This window comes from Cebus imitator, unplaced genomic scaffold (assembly GCF_001604975.1).
Source record: "Cebus imitator isolate Cc_AM_T3 unplaced genomic scaffold, Cebus_imitator-1.0 Scaffold30, whole genome shotgun sequence".
Taxonomy (NCBI): Eukaryota; Metazoa; Chordata; class Mammalia; order Primates; family Cebidae; genus Cebus; species Cebus imitator.
Genome location: NW_016107345.1, coordinates 3,859,599 through 3,876,128, shown reverse-complemented (window position 1 = coordinate 3,876,128; position 16,530 = coordinate 3,859,599). Strand labels below are relative to the sequence as shown.

General features: G+C 41.6%; 1 protein-coding gene across 1 annotated transcript in view; it reads right to left on the bottom strand.

Moving 5' to 3' along the window:
- PLS1 (plastin 1) overlaps nt 1-5,108 on the bottom strand; it is a 120,093-nt gene extending 114,985 nt beyond the window's left edge. Inside the window, exon 1 of the mRNA XM_017523763.2 lies at nt 4,992-5,108. The gene's annotated coding sequence lies outside the window, so the exon portion shown is untranslated. The remainder of the gene's footprint in view (nt 1-4,991) is intronic.
- Nucleotides 5,109-16,530: the final 11,422 nt, after the last annotated feature.

The following is a 16,530-nucleotide window of genomic DNA, read 5'->3' as shown; positions in this document are numbered from 1 at the left end:
AAAAAAAAAAAAAAAAAAAAAAAAAAAAAAAAAAAAAAAAAAAAAAAAAAAAAAAAAAAAAGAAAGAAAAAAAAAAAAAAACAGAACGATTTATCACTGTTGTTTTGGTTTTTTAAAATGTGGCTCAAAGAATGTTGGTGATTCTACCAGCTGAAACCTGTGGCCATTTAAGCATCTGTTAGAGTTACCTCAAAAAGAGCTTTGCATTTTTGTTTAGATGTTTGATTAAGTTATTTAAGCACTCAGTGTGTAAAGTCAGATAGGTCTGGGGTCAAATCTCAGCTCAGCCACTTATAAACTGTGTGACCTCAGATAAATGCTTTTATCTACCTCTCCATGTCTCAATTTTCTCGTGTAGAAAATGACAGTAGGCCAGATGCAGTGGCTCATGCCTGTAATATCAGGGCTTCGGGAGGCTGAAGGGGGAACACTGCTTGAGATTAGGAGTTCGAAATCAGCCTAGACAACATAGCAAGACCTCAACTCTACAAAAAAATTTTTTTTCATTACCCAGGTGCGGTGGTGCAGACCTGGGAGACTGAGGCGGGAGGATTGCTTGAGCACAGGAGTTCAAGGTTACAGTGAGTTATGATCGTGCCATTTCACTCCAGATTGGGTGACAGACTGAAGCCTTGTTTGTAAAAAATAAAAATTAAAAATAAATAAAATGAGTAATTATTGCACCTATCTCATAGGATGGTTTATAAAGATGAAATGATATATTACTTGTAAAATATTTAGTATAGTGTCTGGTTCATGGAAGACATTCTGTAATACTAGCTATTAATATTACCATTATTTTAAGATATATGTCATTTTACAAAGGGCCATGGTAAACACTAGGATTTCATATTTGGACACTTAAGTGTATGAGACATTAACTTCAACACACTACCTGATTTTGCATCTGCCTAATCAATTTTCACTAATGTCATGATAAACACACACACACACACACACACACACATGTAAAATATATAAAACCAGGCCAATCCTTCCCTTCTCTTTTGCTAGCCATTTCTCAAGCTCATTTGTTTGGTCTCTCCTCTCAACTGCTCTCTCTCTCCTTGACATTTTTTTTTTTCTTTTAGACAGAGTCTCACTCCATTGCCAGGCGCCAGGCTGGAGTGCAGTGGCACGATCTCAGCTCACTGCAACCTCCGCTTCCCGGGTTCAAGCAATTCTCCTGCCTCAGCCTCCCAAGTAGCTGGGACTACAGGTGCGCACCACCACGCCCAGCCAATTTTTGTATTTTTTAGTAGAGACGAGGTTTCACCATGTTGGCCAGGATGGTCTTGATCTTCTGACCTCGTGATCCACCCATCTCGGCTTCCCAAAGTGCTGGGATTATAGGCGTGAGCCACCACGCCCAGCCTCTCCTTGACATTTTTAATGGCCCATCCTTGCCTATAGAAATATGAAGACGGTGATCACAGTGTGCAGGTCAATGGCAAGGATGTGCCATCCAACAGCTCCCTCAATGCTGTGTGCAGCTCAACGGAAAGGCTGTGTTTTGATTTGCAAAATGGCTGTGATTTGCAAAATGCAACATCTGTTCCAAGTAAACAAATATTCCAAACCACCTCTTGAACTGGAATTTTAGATTCAGAAGCACTGCTTTCTGTCTTGTTTTTCCAGGTAGATCTGATCACAGTTGTCTCTCTCTCAACCTTACCTCACTCCTGTGTTCTTGGGTTATAAACACCACCCTTTGGTGCCACCGTCCTGGCCTACCCTCACTGCACCTGGCCTACCCTCTCCAAAGCCATTGCTCACCATCTTCTGGTAGTGTAGAATGTCTAGGAAATAGGCTCTTAGTCCCAAGGACTTTGGGCCAACCCATTTGTGTCGTCTGCCTTTGGCAAGCCAAGCTACCATGACCTTTCCAGACTTCAGCTCCCCAGTGTGCAGATTCCTAAGAGCCTGGCTTCACTCCCTCCTCACTGTGTATACTCAACCTTGAACTGGCTAGCAGCCTGTGTTTCACTCTTCCAATGACACACACATTCTCTCATCAGCCACTAAATTTCCCCTTTAGATTGTTTTCTGAGGGCTTTCAAACCGCAAAACATCTCAAACTGGAGCATCTTGCTACCAACTCAAATTAATTTGGGGAGGCTGAGCATGGTGGCTCAGGCCTATAATCCTAGCACACTGGGAGGTTGAGGCAAGCTGATGGATTCAAGACCAGCCTGGGCAAAACAGTGAGACCTCCATCTCTAAACACAAAAGATACAAAATTAGCCAGGCAAGGTGTCACGTGCCTGTGGTCACTGCTACTTGGGAGGTTGAGGTGGGAAGGATCACTTGAGCCCGGGGAGGTCAAGGCTGCTACTGATCGCGTGCGTCACTGCACTCTAGCCTGGGCGATACAGCGGGACTCTGTCTCAAAATAATAACAATAATCATCATCATCATCATCATCTTGGGGCCAACAATCTTAAAAAGTAAGAGTTAATGAGAAGAGCTTGGGTCTAGTAACGAGGAAACTTAACCAGAGCTTCTGGCTATCTCACTAACTAACTTAATTAAGAATATCTGAGTCTCTCCTCTATACAATTAAGGGATGGTCTTGACAAAGTGCTACCATATAGCGCTAAGATCCTAAATGCCCACCCTCCCCATGCCAAAATGCCCTTATTTATTTATTTATTTATTTATTCATTCATTCATTCATTCATGTAACAACTATTGAGTGTCTGATATTGCAAAGCAATGTGCCAGGTATTGTGAGGGGTTAAAGGTCATCCTTCAGAGAGCTTATCATCTAGAATGGGAAATAAGACAATCACATCACTAACTATAAGAAACAGAGACAATATCACAACTGGAAATACTTCTAAGATAAAAAGAACATTATAAGCCCATTACTAACCCTGAAATTCATTTTCGACATGTCTTTCCTTCTCTGCATCTAGTCTTTCACCACATGCTTTTTCCTTTACATTTCTTAAATCTGTGCCCTCCATTCTCCCAGTGACAGGCTTCATCCAGGGCCTGGACAACTGCTCCCTAGTATATTTTTATGCCTGTCTCCAGTACTTCCCCTAACTAATCAGATTCCTCAGATCTGTTATCAAAATCTGAGGAATCAGAAATGGACTTGGCTGCTGCCTTGATACAGCTCTAAGATGGCCTTCCCCGTATTATAGAACCACCACATGAAATCCCTTTACAAAACTATCCATACTTCACTTCCTTCCCCCACTCCCTCCCACAGTGGCTGAGAATATACTTTGTGCTCAGTGCTGGGTAGGATGTTTAAGTCATAGGCTTTAACCTCCAAGAGCTTACACAACCTGTCAACTTCCTGGTGGGGAAGTTGGGAGGTGCTAAAATACTCAGGATACTATATACAATGGGGATCGTACCAGCACAAACAACAGTAGTAAGTGCTATAGGGTTCAGAAGAGGGAGAGCTACTTCACGCTATGGCAATCAAGGAAGGCTTCCAAAAAGAGGTCACACCTGAGCTACACCTTGCAGCATGGGCAGGACTTCAATACGGAAAGAGGCAGGCACACGGACATTTTGGGCCAAGGGCCCAAGTGACTGAGGGAAGGAAGGAGGGTGGTTTCAGGACCAGCAAATTGTTAGGGGGGACTTCTGTGAGAGGGCACTTTTTAAAAGGAATTTATGAGGTACTAACAAGCTTAGTAAGAGAAACAACTAATTTTCTGATTAAGCCAGACTTCATGGTATAAGAAGATAAAAGAGAAAAAAGAAGTTTAATAATCGAGGTAAAGAAGAGTATCAGCAGGGAGAGGCAAAAAGACCCCAGAAAATGAGAAAAGCTGGATCCCAGGCGTAGCTTTGCCAATGAGGGGCTTGGGTGGCCATAGCAAGTCATCCAACCTCGCTGGTCTCAGTTTTCTCATTTGTAAACTGAAGCAGCTGAACTGGATGACCTCAAAGGTCTCTACAGTCCAAAACTAGACCAACTGTATATTATTTCTGCCATTAAAACATTTATCATGGGAGGAATGAAGGGGGGCAGGATACCTGTATTCCCTTTCCATATGGGTTTCTCTTTCTGAACTTAAAATTTCTTCTTCCTAAACTTACTATTTCTATACATGTATGCCTCCATATTACAAATTTAACACTTTACTACAGAATTTCATTACATAATTCAACTTAAAAAAGAGCTGATTACGAAGCTGGTGGGGGGTGTAAAAGTACTTGCTTCAAGTTCAGTGTGTGCTCCCTGGCCTGAAATTTTGCTTCTGGCTCACAGGTTCTTGAAGAAATTTATGTAGCATCGCTTAAGCCTCATACAAACATCCAACACCGCGGCCCGAGGGAAAAATATCACTGTATAAGCCATAAAATGTGACACAGTAAGTAAAGGGGGAAAATGCGAACTCGCTTCCTTTTATTAGTACCAATGACGCCTGAAATACAGTAATCATTGAAAAGTTAGGGGGAAATCTTAAATGTTGTAAAGTCTGCACTTGAAAATGCAGCTGAAACACGGAAAGTTTATTTGCAGTGAAATTCGCTGAAAACTGACATCTTTATGCGGCATCCAGAGGTCCCCATGCTCTAGGAAAGGTACCAAAAAGAGAAAGCACGGGTGGGATTTTACTCCAGCCCTATTGATCCTATGCACCAAAAGGCCAAAGGCAAATAAACCAGTCACAGAATTCAAACAAAACAGGCTGGATAAGAAAGCTTCACTGGCAGCCACCCAAAGTGGAAAACAGAAACCTCAATGAAATACTTTACTTCATTACAGGCAATCACAATTCAGTTTTCAGGCTTATAGTTCAAGCAGTGTAAATACGCGATTTAACACCTGCGGGCACTGCCTGCCCCGAAGCGAGCCCGGAGGACCGTGGGCGCCGCACTGCACAGCCTGGAGACAGACGCGAGCTAGGGGACCGGGAGAGACTGCCCCCAAGTCGCCGCGCGCTCCCAAATGAGTAACGCTTCGCTTTCCATCTGTCTGTCTAGCCTTCCTTTTGGGCCCTATCCCCAGCCCCGCGTACCTGCCGCGGCCGCCGTTCTGCCCTCGACAGCGTAGCTCCCACTGAAGATCCAAGCACCTGCAGGTCCACTCTGCGGCTACTTCTCCGCGCCCGCCTAGCCGCTGCGCTCGCGCCACTGCGCATGCTCGGTCGGCACCCGGGCCCTCAAACTCTGAATCCACTTGCCACGTTTTGCCTCCGGCTCCCAAGGGAGGGAACGGGAAGCCCAGAGTCTGGGTTCAGGCTCCGGGTGACAGAGTTGTTGCAGGCGCTGGGGGCGTGAGCGGGGAGAGGTGGAAGGGCGCTGCAGCAATGTTCTCTACTAACCACAGTTACGCAAGCCTAAAGATGACCACCTACACCCTGGGAATGAGTTTAGCACAGCGGTTCTGAAACTTGAGCGTAGATCAGAATCACCTGGAGGGCTTTTTAAATCACAGATCCCAAACCCAGAGTTTCCCATTCATTTAGGTCTGGAGCGTAGCGCGACGTTTGCATTTCTAACTTGTTCTCAGCAAAGAAAACTGGTGCTACCAGTCTGGGTACCACACTTTGGAACCTGCTGGTCAAAGGGAAAGGTATTTGTTTTTAAAGGAAGAATTGTTTCTTTCCTCTACTCTTTTTTTGTTGTTGTCGTTGTTTTACTTGTTGCTTCCTTTTCATTTAACAGCCACACCTGATTAAAATAAATATATAACTAAAGCCCACACTCAAACAAAGTGGAATATTTTCTCTCGCATGTGAGTCAAGTAAATGGAATGCTGCCTCAAGAGTTCTCACATACTTTGCCTGAAACATAATCGTAGTTGTGGTCTGTCCAACTCAGTCCAGAGAACAGAACAAAGTTTTGCTGCTCCTTTAACTCAAAGTCTCGCGTGCTACTTCTGCGCCCAGCACAATACCCAACCCAGAATAGGCACCCAACCAACCCTGGGATGGTAAAAAAAAAAAAAAAAAAAAAAAGAGGGAAGTTAAAATTATTTTTTAAGAACCCAAAGAAATTGGACGAGCGATGAACTATGCAAGTAGGTGGGCCATGGAGAGGAAAGAAAAGGAATTTTTCTCACCTCTCACCTAGAGAATCAGGTAAATTAATATCCTTATCTGGTTCTAGATATGCAGTGGGAGTTAAGTAAGTTCTCACAAATAAAGCAAAATATTTCTTTAAAAGGTAAACATAAATTTAACATATGACCCAGCCATTTCATTCCTAGATGTTATCCAAGAGAAATTAAAACATGCTTACACAAAAACGGGAACGCTTATAGCAGCTGTTTTTCACAATAGCCCCAAACCAGAAGAAGCCCAAATGTCCAACATGTAAATGAAAAAAAAAATTGTGATACATTTAAACAATGTAATATGACTCAACAATAAAACTAGAAGAAACACTCTTGCACAAGACTCATATGGATAACTCTCAAAATCAGTATGCTGATTTGAGGAAGCCAGAGACAAAACATACCATATAATTTATATGACGTACAAACTAACCTATAATGACAAAACCAAGGTTAGTAAATGACTGGAGCCATGGGTGGAGGGAAGGATAAACTGCAAAGGAGCAGTAAAAATAGTTTTGAGGGGAAGGTGATGAAAATTTTCTCTGTTTTGATGGTAGTGACAATTTCACAGGTGTATGCAGCTATGGTAGCTTAGTTGTACACTTTAAATATGAAAAATGTGTGTAAATTATTCCCCAATGAATTTAATAAGAAAACACTTTAAATGTATTTGTGATCTGTTTCTTTAGGGGTAATATTAACCAGGGTACTTCATGAGGAAAGATAGATTCTAAATATGGTATAACATGATTTGGGAGAGGTAAAATAAAAGTCATGCTCTGTAAAGGAAGCTCAACGTAATCCGTATAAAATGTCTGTAACAACTCTCTGTAAAAGCAGCCAACCCTAAGATGTGATTTGTAAACATACCATTGATAAAACTATTTCCCAAAAGTGTTCCTAAGTGTAAAATAATAACTAGGGTATATCATTAGAAATGCACAACCAGGGCCGGGTACAGTGGCTCACGCCTGTAATCCCAGCACTTTGGGAGGCCAAAGTGGGTGGATCACCTGAGGTCAGGAGTTCGAGACCAGCCTGGACAACATGATAAAATCCTGTCTGTACTAAAAATACAAAAATTAGCCAGGCGTGGTGGCGGGCATCTGTAATCCCAGCTACTTGGGAGGTGGAGGCAGGAGAATCACTTGAACCTGGGAAGCAGAGGTTGCAGTTAGCCAAGATTTCATCACTATACTCCAGCCTGCGTGACACAGTGAGACTGTCTCAAAAAAAAACCGCACAACCAGTGCGTAATAATTAAAAAGAAAATTGTTATCTGCTTAACTGATTGTATCATCACCAATGAGAAATAAAGTATTCAAATTGTGTTTCCAGGAGCACTGAGTTTCACGGAGAGAAAAAAACACAGGGTTCTGAATCTAGGACTCCAACCCAGACTACTTACATATTGTAGTATCTTGTGAAATCCTATTTGATAAAAGGATTTCACTGATTTTTTTTTCTTTTTTTTTTTTTTTTTGAGATGGAGTCTCACTCTGTCACCCAGGCTGGAGTGCAATGGTTTGATCTCGGCTCACTGCAACCTCCACCTCCCAGGTTCAAGCAATGCTCCTACCTCAACCTCCCAAGTAGCTGGGATTACAGGTGTGCACCACCACACCCGGTTAATTTTTGTATTTTTAGTAGAGACGGGGTTTTGCCATGTTGGCCAGTCTGGTCTCAAGCTCCTGACCTCAAGTAATCCACCTGATTCTGCCTCCCACACTGCCAGGATTACAGGCATGAGCCACCACACCCAGCCATCACTAATAGTTAAAAGAGCAATCGTTTGAAAACAACTGAAGTAATAGCATCAGGTAGGAAGAATTCATAGAGGAGAGATGGTGTATTTGGTGAACATAAGTATTCTGGTAATCAAAAGTGTACACTGTTCTTTGGCTTGCAGAGCAATGAGAAAAAATTTATACAAAGATTTTTAAACTAGTTAAAAATGTACACTGTAGTTATAGTAATCATATGTTCCAATTTTTCTAGGATAGTCTTAATTTAAATATTTGTTTATCACATAAATTATATTCAATCATGTATTCCAACTGTTGGTTGAAAAAAATATCTTTTAAGCTGGGCAAAATAATGATAAAATCACCAACTAAACATAAAGATAAATCAGGGCATGGTGGCACATGCCTGTAATGCCAGTATTTTGGGAGGCTGAGGTGGGCAGGTCACTTGAGCTCAGAAGTTCAAGACCAGCGTAGGCAATGTGGCAAAACCCCATCTCTAAAAAAAAACAACTAAAATTAGCCAGGTGTGGTGGCATGTGCCTGTGGTCCCAGCTTCTCTGGAGGTTGAGATGAGAGGGTCTCTTGAGCCCAGATGTCTGAGACTACAGTGAGCCATGTTCACACCACTGCACTCCAGCCTGGGCAACAGAGAAAGACCCTATCAAAAAAAAAAAAAAATTGAGCTGCTACTGGGTAGTCACCATTTAAAACACTTCACAGTGTTTACTTATTGAATATCCATGCCAACCCTAAGAAATTATTCTCAATTTATAGGTGAGAAAACTGAAGTACAAAATGTTATTTTCCCCATGATAACACAACTAAAGATAAAAAACTAAATTCAACTAAAATTTTTAATGTCTTTTATATAAAGACTATTTTTGCTAATTTCACAGTTTCCAAGGATCCATCTGAATTGTTAATTTATTTTCTCAGGCTCATTGATACTGGGAGGGCTATCAAAAAAGCAGAGCTTCAGTGTACTACCATCATCATCTTCACTATCATCGCTAATATTTGTTCCATGTCTTCTATGCACTGGCTACTGTGCCAAGAAGTTCATGTGGTTTATTTAATGTTCATGAGGACAAAAGTGCAGATTCCGTAATAATAGGTAAGAAAGAGAGGGAATGGCAGGACCAGGATTCCAACTCAAGAGCTAATGGTAGGCTGGGCGAGGTGGCTCATCCCAGCACTTTGGGAGGCAGAGGCGGGTGGATCACTTGAGGTCAGTAGTTCAAGACCAGCCTGGCCAACATGGTGAAACCTCGTCTCTACCAAAAATACAAAAATTAGCTGGGCATGGTGGTGTGTGCCTATAGTCCCAGCTACTTGGAAGACTGAGGCGGGAGAATCACTTGAGCCTGGGAGGTGGAGGTTGCAGTGAACCTAGATCACACCACTGCACTTCAGCCTGGGTGACAGACTGAGAACTTGTTTCAAAAAAAAAAAAAAAGAGTGAATGGCAGAACCAGTATTCAACTCCAGTTTTCTGCTATTTACAATACTTGTCCCTGCCAAGTTACAGTGTATCCTGTACTCTAAGGGAAAAATATTGGCATTCTGGATTATAACTGAGTCTCTGTGAATGTGGCTAATGTTAGCTCATTCCCCAGAGCCTGATGGTTTCTAACATGCTATAACCATAACACCCCACTGTCACCCAGCCCTGATCGGCATCCTGAAATCAGCTGCTGTATAGGCACCAATTTTAGGAAAAGTGGGTACATTCTGAATGATACCAGCAAGTGTGATGTGACCATATTTGTTTTATTTGGCTGTTTTTTTCCAGAAAGAAATGAGTAGAGAAAAAAACACATGTGAGAAAGACTAAGATTCAATATTCAGTCCATGGCCATACCACCTTGAATGCTCCTGATCTCGTGTGCTCTCGGAAGCCAAGCAGGTCTGGACCTGGTTAGTACTTGGATGGGAGATTCAGTATTTATTTCAACTCTGAATTTATGATTTTTTTCTCTTCTTTTAACCATTTAGAGTAGAAAACAATAATCTGACAAATAAGTCCAAAAAAAAAGGACAAAACTTCTCTCATGAACACACACACATACACAATTTAACACACACTGTTTTGATCTAACACAGATAAGATCAAAATAGCCAACACAGCACACACACCTACACCCACCTACCACCTAAAATCTTATGAAATGATAAAGGGGATAATTTTGTTTATTTTAATTATTATTATTTGTTTTTGAGACATAGGGTCTCACTTTGTCACCCAGACTGGAGTGCAGTGGCAGGAACATGGTTCACTGCAGCCTCCACCTCTGGGGCTCAATTGATCTTCCTGCCTCAGCCTCCCGAGTAGCTGGAACTACAGGCATGCACCACCACACTCAGCTACTTTTCATATTTTTTGGACAGACAGGGTTTCACCATGTTGCCCTGTCTGGTCTGGAACTCCTGAGCTCAAGCGATCTGCCTGCCTTGGCCTCTCAAAGTGCTGGGATTACAGGCCTGAGCCATGGGGCCCAGCCAGGAGATACTTTTAAAAAGTAAAGTCCGGGCACGGTGGCTCATCCCTGTAATCCCAGCACTTTGGGCAGCCAAGGCAGGCAGATCACCTGAGATCAGGAGTTCGACACCAGCCTGACCAACATGGAGAAACTCTGTCTCTACCAAAAATACCAAATTAGCCGGGTATGGTGGCACATGCCTGTAATCCCAACTACTCAGGAGGCTGAGGCAAGAGAATCTCTTGAACTCAGAAGGCAGAGGTTGTGGTGAGCTGAGACTGTACCATTGTACTCCGGCCTGAGCAACAAGATCAAAACTCCGTCTCAAAAAAAAAAAAGAAAGTAAAAAAAGTAAAAGTAAAAGAAGGCTGGATGTGGTGGCTCACGCCTATAATCCCAGCACTTTGGGAGGCCAAGGCCGGTGGGTGACCTAAGCTCAGGAGTTTGAGACCAGCCTGGTCAACATGGTGAAATCCTAGAAACAAGAAAAAATTGCCATTGGCAAACCGGAAATGTTGAGAAAAGACGGAATGCAGATAGATGAAATCTCAGAAAAACAAAATGGAGGAAAATTTAGCTCAAATCATATGAAGGAACGTGCTAAAGGTAAAAGTAGGAGTAGTTGGGGAGAGTGTACAAACTCACAGTTAACAGATCAAGAAGTAGGGAGGAGGGTACTGAGACATTGATTTGGAAGAGTAATTAGAAAAAGAGATTTAGAGTAGCTAGGCTGGTCAACTACTTTCTCCTCTCCAACTGGTTCTAAATTGTGGCCCAGGAAGCAATAGATCTCCAGGAAGAACACCAGTCTCCTACACTTTAAAGATGAGCTATCAACATACCCGCATCTTATAATTGCTATTCCTTACACAACAGTGGCAGAGAACAGCTACTGTAAATAAAAGGCAAAAGAGATTCTAAAATACAAAATTGCACAGATAGCGAACACATTATCACACATTAAAAAAGTCACCATAAGAAAGGCACCATTTTTACAATTAGGGAAAATAAAGCTAGAGAACAATCAGAAGAAGACATTTGAATTGTATAATTAATATCTTCGGAGAAACATGAGATGTCATAGGTACAAAAATATTGACTATATATTTGGAAATTTAAAATTTTGATAACTGAGGCCAGGTGCGGTGACTCACACCTGTAATCCTAGCACTTTGGGAGGCCAAGGCAGGCAGATGACTTGAGTCCAGGAGCTCAAGACCAGCCTGGGCAACATGGCTAAATCCTCTTCGCTACAAAAAATACAAAAATTAGCAAGGAGGCTAGGCATGGTGGCTAACGCCTATAATCCCAACACTTTGGGAGGTCAAGGCAGGTGGATCGCTTGAGGTCAGGCGTTCGAGACTAGCCTGGCCAACATGGTGAAACCTCGTCACTACTGAAAATACAAAAATTAGCCAGTCATGGTGGCACCCTCCTGTAATCCCAGCTATTCAGGAGACTGAGGCAAGAGAATCACATGAGCCTGGGAGGCAGAGGTTGCAGTGAACCAAGGTCATGCCATTGCACTCCAGCTTGGGTGACAGAGCAAGACTCCATCTCAAAAAGAAAAAAAATTATCTAGGCATGGTGGCATACATCTTTAGTCCTAGCTGTCTACTTAGGAGGCTGAGGTGGGAAGATCACTTGAGCCCAGGAGACTGAGGCTGCAATGAGCCATAATTGCACCACTGCACTTCAGCCTGGGTGACAGAGTGAGACCCTGTTAGGAAAAAAAAAAAGTGTGTGTGTGTGTGTGTGTGTACATATATATATATATATATATATATATATTAGATAACTGAAATTAAAATGACAAAATGAATGGTCTGGGTTTCAGAATAGACAGACATAGATTAGTAATTGGGAAATCAAGCTGGGCTATTATCCCAGAATGATGTCAGCCCAACGAGCAGTGGCAGAAAAAATGGCTTTAGGACCTATAAGGGTGACCTGAGGCAACTTTCTATATTCTCCATCCTCCCTCAACACCTTGCCCTTCTTTATTTGGAAAAAAATAAGATCATATACTACATTAACGGAAACATATGACAAATTATAAGAGAGCTATGGGGTGTGGCAAAGGCTGCTGATTGTTCCCAAGTATCTTTTAATTAAATATATCTATGATATATTTATGAAAATAACAGCATTTCAAAATACAGGAAAATGATGGACGAGTCAGTGACATAGTAACAGATACCGTGCATGGATTGACCAACTCTCTTCTTGGATGCCTTCCTGGAAGACCAAAACCAGTATTTTCCACATTCACTTGTAGCTAGGGTGGCAAAAATGATTTAGGTTCCACCAAGCCAAGTAAGACTCATTCAAATTTGTATTTCACGAAGAGAGAGAAAAGGCATGAACCCCTTTGGGCAGATTCCTAATTCTGCAGCATCCTCATCCTTTCAGAGTTAGCAGCTGCCTTGTCAGGCCATTTGGGGAGTTCTTTTTTTTTCCCCCATTTATTTTATTGCATTTTAGGTTTTGGGGTACATGTGAGGAACATGCAAAATTGTTGCATAGGTACACACATGGCAGTGTGATTTGCTGCCTTCCTCCCCATCACCTACATCTGGCATTTCTCCCCTTGCTATCTCTCCCCAGCTCCCCCCCCCCCCCCGTCCCTCCCCTATTTCCCCCCAACTGACCCCAGTGTGTAGTGCTCTTGGGGAGTTCTTGAATACTCATGATGAAGCCTGTTTCTCTCAAAGATTCTGTATATCATCTAGATGCCTTAACAAATCGCTTTATTCCGAAAGTGGCAGAAGGGACTTCAATACCAACATATGAACTATCCATCTGGGAAACAAGTTGTCTGATCTTGTTTCAAAAATCATCATAGCCAGGTACAGTGGCTCACGTCTGTAATCCCAACACTTTGGGAAGCCAAGGTAGGCCGATCACCTGAGGGCAGAAGTTTGAGACCGGCCTGGCCAATGTGGTGAAGCCCCATCTCTACTAAAAATACAAAAATTAGGCCAGGCACTATGGCTCACGCCTGTAATCTCAGCACTTTGGGAGGCTGAGGTGGGCGGATCACGAGGTCAAGAGATTGAGACCATCCTGGCCAACATGGTGAAACCCCGTCTCTACTAAAAAATACAAAAATTAGCTGGAAATGGTGACATGTGCCTGTAGTCCTAGCTACTCGGGAGGCTGAGGCAGGAGAATCACTTCAGCCCAGGAGGCGGAGGTTACAGTAAGCTGAGATCATGCCACTGCACTCCAGCCTGGTGACAGAGCGAGACTCCGTCTCAAAAAAAAAAAAAAAAAAAAAAAGATCTGTAGATAAACGGGAAAAGGAATACTAGGAAACTAATGTTAGGGAAAAATATAAAGGAACATTTTAAATCTTGTGGTTAACCTTCCTAAGCAAGACTAAAATCCAGAAGCCATAAATAAAAGGGTGGATAGATTTTATATAATTAAAATTAAAATTTGTACATAAGAGCCAAGTGACAAACTAAGATATAATATTCTCGGATATAAGTCAGAAAAGGTTTAATCCATAATATATTAAAATGTTTGTAGTATATATCAATAAAAAAGACACAACCAAATTAAAACCGATAAAGTTCTAAGCAGGTAATTTACAAAAAATAGGTAATCCAAATCATTAGTAGACACGAGTAGGTGCTTGAACTTGCTGGCAAGTAAAGAAATGCACATACGTACATGTAAGTGCCTTAACCCAAACCAATCAAATCAGAGTCTCTGGGAGTCCCCAAATACTTTTTAAAAACTTCCCATCCATGTAATTTCAATGTGTAGCCAAAATTAATAACCACTACCCTAAAACGGTGCTAACTCAAAGTGTGGGGAGTGGACCACCAGCAGCAGCACCTAGCAGCTTGTTAATAATGCAAATAATTGAGTTTTCTTTCAGACCAATTGAGTCAGAATCTCTCCAGGTGATTCTGATGTATGCTCAAATTGGAGAATTCGGAAGCCTCTCTGCATTTTACTTACAGAGCTATTTGGAGGATAATAGCAGATGAAAGTATTTTTCAGAAAAGTAAAAATAGTAATCGCAGATACAAATACTTACACTACTCCATTACATTTTACATAATCTTAGGATCATACCCAGGATCTAGCAATGAAAATGACAATAATTCATTACTGAAATAGAAATCTCTTGGACACATACAAAAGTAGTCTATGTCCTTATTTCTGAATTGTCTTCAAAAACTAACACTCCAAATGGAGTGCTAGTTAGCTCTATAGTATAGTCTTATTAGATGTGAAACTGCCACAGGCATAAAAACCAAATGGCTTTACTTTTAAGTTTCTTAAAATTTTGTTGTTACTTTATGATAACTGCTTTTTTTTGTAATGGGTTTTTACAGTGTTTCCACTAAATGGGACAAGTGTATTCATGCAGTTTGGCTGTACTGGATCATTTATTCTGCACCATTAAGTTTCAGAATATTGGGTTGTGGTTATGTTGTCTATTATTTGAGGCTTTACCCAATGCAGACTAACAGACATACATATAAGGGCCTTAACGCTTACATTAACCCTTTAACCCTTAATCTATGTCTGACAATATTTTATACATAGCCAAGCTATTAAAGAAGGGAAATGGCATGGTTTTTGGGTTTTGAAAAGGTTGCTCTGACTACTGTGTAGAGCAACTCCAAACAATATCAGCATCAACTAGAAGCTTGTTAAAAATGAGTATTATTGAATGTAATGTGTGTGTACCAAGAGCTGTCCACGGAAGTTCATTCAGATGTAGAAAGGAACTTGTAAAACTGTTGCATTATGATGGAACTTACACAGCTAACTAAACGGGAGTTTGGATATCTGGCTGAGAACCAAGTCCATCTTGGTCTCAACTGGGTTGTAGCACCACCTGGTGGTCATTTTCCACTCTAGTTTAATCATGAATGGGGCATTTCTATATGCATGGCTAACTGGAATTCCAGAACATTGATTGACGCCCCTTTGTCAACTTGATCTGGGACACTGGGCTTAGACAATACCAGGGACACTGGGACCCATCCACACCAACCGCTCTGCTTCCTGCCTCATTCTCTCCTCCACACTCCCTCTTCCCAAATGATAAAAAGAGGGCTGAGAGGAACACAGAAATCAATTGACAGTTGTATTATGTTCAAATGTAAATTATCATGAATTTCATGTACATTAGGATATGGTTAATAAAAATTTGCACATATTAGGATACATATTTTAAAAATTTCAACAGTACTACTGAATAATAATTTTTGAAAGTTGGATAAAAAATGCTGGCAAGGATGTGGAGAAAAGGGAGCCTTTGTACACTGTTGGTGGGAATGTAAATTAGTACAACCACTATGGAGAACAGTGTGGAGGCGCCTCAAAAAACTAGAACTACCATATGATCCAGAGATCCCACTGCTAGGTGTACACCCAAAAGAAAGGAAATCGGTATATCAGAGATATCTGCACTCCCATGTTTATTGCAGTACTGTTCACAATAACCAAGATTTGGAAGCAACCTAAGTGTCCATGAACAGATGAATGAATAAAGAAAATGTGCTATAACTGTACAATGGAGTGGTATTCAGTCATAAAAAAGAATGAGATCCTGTTATTTGCAACCACATGGACGAAACCGGAGGTCATTATGTTAAGTGAAATAAGGCAGACACAGAAAGACAAACTTCACATGTTCTCATTTGTGGGAGCTAAAAATAAAAACAATTGAACTCATGGAGATAGACAGTAAAATGACAGTTACCAGAGGCTAGGAAGGGCAGTGGGGGGTAATAAATGGGTAGTAGGGATGGTTAACTTGTATTAGTTAACATGATAAGATCTAGTATTTGAGCCTGTAATTCTAGCACTTCAGGAAGCTGAAGCAAGCCAATCACTTGAGCCCAGGAGTTCAAGACCATCCAGACAATATGGCAAAACCCTCATCTCTACAAAAAAACACAAAAATTAGCCGGGTATGGTGGTGTGCACCTGTACTCTCAGTTACTGAGGAGGCTGAGGTGGGAAAATCACTTGAGTCTGGAAGGCCAAGGCTGTAATGCACCAAGATCATGCCACTGCAGTCCAGCCTGGACAACAGAATGCAACTCTGTCTCAAAAAAGAAAAAAGATCTAGTATTTGATTGCAGAAAGGGGTGACGACAGTCAATAATAATTTATTGTACATTTTTACGGCCAGGGGCGGTGGCTCATGCCTGTAATCCCAGCACTTTGGGAGGCCAAGGTGGGCGGATCACAAGGTCAAGAGATTGAGACCATCCTGGCCAACATGGTGAAACCC